The sequence below is a fragment of the Molossus molossus genome, unplaced genomic scaffold (assembly GCF_014108415.1).
Source record: "Molossus molossus isolate mMolMol1 unplaced genomic scaffold, mMolMol1.p scaffold_m16_p_4, whole genome shotgun sequence".
Classification (NCBI taxonomy): Eukaryota; Metazoa; Chordata; class Mammalia; order Chiroptera; family Molossidae; genus Molossus; species Molossus molossus.
The window spans coordinates 48,075,108-48,080,773 of NW_023425377.1; the positions used below are offsets into that span (position 1 = coordinate 48,075,108).

The window sequence follows — 5,666 nt, forward strand, 5'->3', positions numbered from 1 at the left end:
ATTCATTGTTTAATAACATGCTATTTAGCCTCCATGTGTTGAAATGTCTTTGCATGTTCTTGTTGCAATTGATTTCTAGTTTCATGCCATTGTGATCTGAGAAGATGCTTGATATGATTTCAATCTTCTTGAACTTGTAGAGATTTAGTTTGTGTCCTATCATGTGGTCTATCTTTGAGAATGTCCCATGTGCACTTGAGAAGAGTGTGTATTCTGTAGTTTTGGGGTGTAATTCTCTGTAGATATCTATTAAATCCATTTGGTCTAGTGCTTCATTTAGAGTCTCTGTTTCCTTGCTAATTTTTTGCCTAGAGGATCTATCCAGTGCTGTCAACAGGGTGTTGAAGTACCGTGCTATGATTGTATTGTTGTCGATTTCTCCTTGGAAGTCCTCCAGAAGATTTTTAATATATTTTGGTGCTCCTATATTGGGTGCATATATGTTTATCAAGGTTATATCTTCCTGTTGGATAGATCCTTTCAATATTATGTAGTGGCCGTCTTTGTCTCTAGTTATGGTCTTCATTTTAAAATCTATTTTATCAGATATGAGAATTGCTACCCCAGCTTTTTTTTGCTTTCCATTTGCTTGGAAAATTTTTTTCCATCCCTTCACTTTCAACCTATGTGAGTCTCTTGTAAACAACATATAGATGAGTCATGCTTTCTTATCCAATCAGCTACTCTGTGTCTCTTTATGGGAGCATTCCATCCATTCACGTTTAAGGTGATTATTGATATGTACTTATTTATTGCCATTTTTGTTTAGTGTGGTTCTATTTTTCTTTCCATTTCTACTGCTAATTACAGCAGTTCTTTTAACATTTCTTGCAGTGTATAGCAGCACTATTTACAATTGCTAAGAGCTGGAAACAGCCCAAATGTCCATCAATAGATGAGTGGATAAAAAAGCTGTGGTATATATGCACAATGGAATACTATGCAACTGTAATAAAGAAAGATCTCTTCTCCTTTGAGATGACATGGAAGGACCTGGAGAGTATTATCCTAAATGAAACAAGCCAATCAGAGAAAGGCAAATATCACATGATCTCACTGATTTGTGGAATATAATGAACAAAACAAGCTGATGAACAAAATAGACCCAGAGACATAGAAGTAGGGTACAGACTGACAAACCTCAGAAGAGGAGGATAGGGGGGAGGGAGGAGATAAACCACAGAACTTATATGCATATATGTGTAACCATGGACATAGACAACAACGCAGGAGGGGGGTGGGATCAGGAGGAGGGTGTCAATGGGGGGGAAAGGAGAAACATCTGTAACTTAAAAAAATAAAATAAATAAATAAATAGATAGATAGATAGAAAGAAAATTTTAAAAAGTAAAGTAGCTGTGGCAGACTTCCGGTCAAGATGGCAGTGTAGGTAAATGCGGTACTTGCCTCCTCCCAAAATAAAAAATTACAACTAAAAAATTACAACTAAACTACAGAACAACCATCATTTGGAACTGCCTTAACTTGAGCTGAATGGAAGTCCTATGTTTAATTTAACTATGAAATGAAAGAAGCAGCCACATTGAGACTGGTAGAAGGGGTAGAGGTATGGATGGGCTGGCCCCATACCCATGTGTGGCAGATAAAAATAGGAGGATACCTCGGCTGTGAAGGTCCTCCCTGAGGAGCAAGGGGTTGCCATTTCACACCAGGTCCCCCAGCTCAGGGTTCCAGTGCCAGGAAGAGAAGTCCCCATAACTTCTGGCTGTAAAAACCAGTGGGAATTGAGGCTGAGGGAAGCTGAGGCTTCTAGAGTCTCAGGCAGTTCCTGCGGTCCACTCACAGACTTACTTGGACTCACTGCCTCTGCAGCATGGGGGAGGCAGCTTGAAATGCACCACAGACCCATGGGGAAGAACTGAGTTGTTTGGGATTGGGGCAAGAGCTGGAGAGGCAGCTTTTTTTTGGATAGATGTGCTGGCATCCTGGTGGAGGTTGTTGTTCCTTTGGTAAGCCCTTCCCCTATGGGGAAAACAGACGGATACCATATCTGGGACTTCAGCAACCTGGCTCACACTGTTTTCCCTGCCCTGGTGATTCCTTGAGGCCCTGTCTTGCCAACTTTCAGGCCCACCCAAGCTGTTTCCAGTGGCTTTACCATAGGATTGGCCTGTCCTGGCTCCTGTTTCAGATGTTCCTAAATTCTCTCCAACAAACAGCATCTGGCTTCAGCAAGCCCCATACCTTTAGCTAACTGGCCCCAGGCCTGGTACTAGAAGCAACCAGCCTTGGTTCACAGCTTGGCCTTGCCTGGGCACCTCCAAGCCCAGCACAAGAAGCAGCCATCTGTAGATTGCTTTGTAGCTTATGCCTGGTGGTCCCAGGTAGAACACAGGCCGTGGCTGACCTTGCCACAGAGCCAGCACACCTAGTGGACAGCTTTAGACTATGTCGGGTCGAAACACCACCACCCAACCACTTCCACTGCAACACACTCAAGGAGTAGACTCAGGGGGTACCAGAGCCCTGCTGAAGTAAGTCTTGCTCTGTGTGGTGGACCCCTGCACAACTGATCCTCCAAGGTAGTCAGAGGTCAGTGGTCACAGCCAGTCCTTACAGCTGATCAGCCTGAGTAAATACCTTCCATTCACATGCCAACAGAAATCAGACTCAGCTACAACACAAGGGTGGACAGTCCACACGTGGGGTGCACCTGAAGGGCTCAAGTGGGGTGACCAGGGAGGCTGTGCCACTGGACCCTATAGGACACCTACTACAACGGGCCATCCTAGAAAGCCTAGGAGACATAGCAACTCCACATAATACATAGAAACAAACACAGGGAGGCAGCCAAAATGAGAAGACAAAGAAACGTCCCAAATGAAAGAACAGAACAAAACTCCAGGGAAAGAATTAAACAAAATGGAGATAAGCAATCTAACAGATACAGAGTTCAAAACACTAGTTATATGAATGCTCACAGAACTTAGTGAGAACATCAAGGAACTTAGGATTTCAGGAGCATAAAAAAGGACCAGTCAGCCTGGCTGGTGTGACTCAGTTGTTGAGCATTGACTCATGCACCAGGAGGTTGCCAGTTCAGTTTCTGGCCAGGGCACATGCTCAGGTTGTGGGCCTGATCCCAAGTCAGGGGCATGCAGGAGACGGCCAATCAATGTTTTTTCTCATAGATGTTTCTGTCTTTCTTTCCCTCTCCCTTCCTCTCTTTCTAAAATCATTTTTTTTTAATTAAAAAAAAAAAAGGACCAGTCAGAAATGAAGGATGCACTAACTGAAATAAAGACTAATTTATAGGGAATCAATAATTGAGTAGGTGAAGCCAAGAAGTAAACCATCAATTTGGAATATAAGGAAGCAAAAAACACCCAATCAGAACAAAGAATTTTTAAAAATGATGATAGTGTAAGGAGCCTCTGGGACAACTTCAAGCACACCAATGTTTGCCTCATGCGAGTGCCAGAAGGAGAAGAGAGAAAGCAAGAAATTGAAAACTACCTGGCTGGTATGGCTCAGTGGTTGAGTGTCGACCCATGCACCAAGAGGTCATTGGTTCGATTCCCAGTCAGGGCACATGCCCAGGTTGTGGGCCTGATCCCCAGTGGGGTGCATGCAGGAGGCGGCCAATAGATGTTCTCTCTCATTGATGTTTCTATCTCCCTCTCCCTTTCTCTCTCTCTTAATATCAATAAAGAAAAAAAAATTTTTTTTAAAAAAGAAAGAAATTGAAAACCTATTTGAAAAAATAATGAAAGGAAACTTTCCTAACTTGGTGAAGGAAACAGACATACAAGTCCAGGAAGCACAGACAGTCCCAAACAAGATGAACCCAAAGAAGTCCACACCAAGACACATCATCATCAAAATGTAAAAGCTTAAAGACAAAGAGAGAATCTTAAAAGCAGTGAGAGAGCCCTGGCTGGTTTGGCTCAGTGGTTAGAGTGTTGGCCCTCAGACCAAAGAGTCACGGGTTTAATTCTGGTCAAGGGCACGTACCTTGGTTGTGGTTCGGTCCCCGGCCCTGGTCAGGGTCATGCGGGAGGCAACCAGGCAATGTTTCTCTCTCACATCGATGTTTCTCTCTCTCTCCCTCCCACTCTAGCTGAAAATAAATGGGAAAAAAAATCCTCGGGTGAGGATTAAAGAAAAAAAAAAGCAGCAAGAGAAAAGTAGTTAGTTACCTACAAAGGAGCTCCCATAAAACTGTTAGACAATTTCTCAAAAGAAACTTTGCAGACCAGAAAGGAGCAGCAAGAGATATTCAATGTGGGGAAAAGCAGCAACCTACAATCAAGATTACTCTATCCTGCAAAGCTATCATTTCAAATCGATGGACATATACAGAGTTTCCCATACAAAAAAAGCTAAAGGAGTTCATCTCCACCAAAGTAGTATTACATGAAATGCTGAAGAGTCTTTTTGAAGAACAAAAATGTGAACAATAAAATTGCAATAAATGCATATCTATCAACAATTGATTCTCCAAACAAAATTAGCAAGCAGGACAGTCTTCGCGGTGAGTTGCGGTGGTTTCCTGCTTCAACAGTGCTTGGATGGAATCTGATGCTCGACCCATCCCCCCCAGCCAACTGATCCAGCCTTCCACCACCTCCTCACAGTGCCTCGGATATCCCCAAGGCTCCTGCTCCAGCACCGGGCAGCCGCCTCTCCTTAGCCGCCCACCATGACGTCCACCACATCCACCTCCCAGGTGCACCAGAACTACCATCAGGACTCTGAGGCCGCCATCAACTGCCAGATCAACCTAGAGCTCTATGCTTCCTATGTCTACCTGTCCATATCTTACTACTTTGACCGCGATGATATGGCTTTGAAGAACTTTGCCAAATATTTTCTTCACCAATCTCATGAAGAGAGGGAACATGCTGAAAAACTAATAAAGCTGCACAACTAAGGAGGTGGCCGAATCTTCCTCCAGGATATCAAGACCATGACGACTGAAAGAATGGGTTGAATGTGATGGAGTGTGCATTACACTTGGAGAAATGTGTGAATCAGTCACTACTGGATTTGCACAAACTGGCCACTGACAAAAATGACCCTCACTTGTGTGACTTCCTTGAAACTCACTACCTGAATGAGCAGGTGATATCCATCAAAGAACTGGGTGACCACGTAACCAACTTGCGCAGATTGGGGGCCCCTGAAACTGGCATGGCAGAGTATCTCTTTGACAAGCACACTCTGGGAGACAGTGACGAGAGCTAAGTCTTAGGATGGCTTCCCATAGCCACGGGGGTGATTTCCCTGGTCACCGAAGCAGTCTGTTGGAGTTACCTTTACCTTTTCTATAACTTGTATCAAATCATCCACTTACATCTTTTCATTTGTACCATTCCTTCAAATAAAGTAATTTGGTATCCCCCTTTAAAAAATTAGCAAGCAGAACAGAAACAGACACATAGATACAGAGAACTTTTTGTTGGTTGCTAAATGGGAGGGTGTTGGGGGGGGGTAAAAATGTTAAGGAATTAAGAAGCACAAATTTGGTTGTTAGACTGTCTGATGAACCTCAAAGGGAAGGGGGGGGGTACGGGAAGAGATAAACCAAAGAACTTTTATATGCATATATGCATAACCAGTAGGCACAGACTATAGTGTTGGGAAGGCAGGAGGGGGGTGGGAGTGGGGAGAAGGGGGTCAATGGGGAAAAAAGGGAGGACATC

General features: G+C 43.7%; 1 pseudogene; it reads left to right on the top strand.

Annotated features, from left to right (window-relative positions):
- Positions 1-4,663: 4,663 nt before the first annotated feature.
- Positions 4,664-5,223, top strand: LOC118643763 (annotated as a pseudogene).
- Positions 5,224-5,666: the final 443 nt, after the last annotated feature.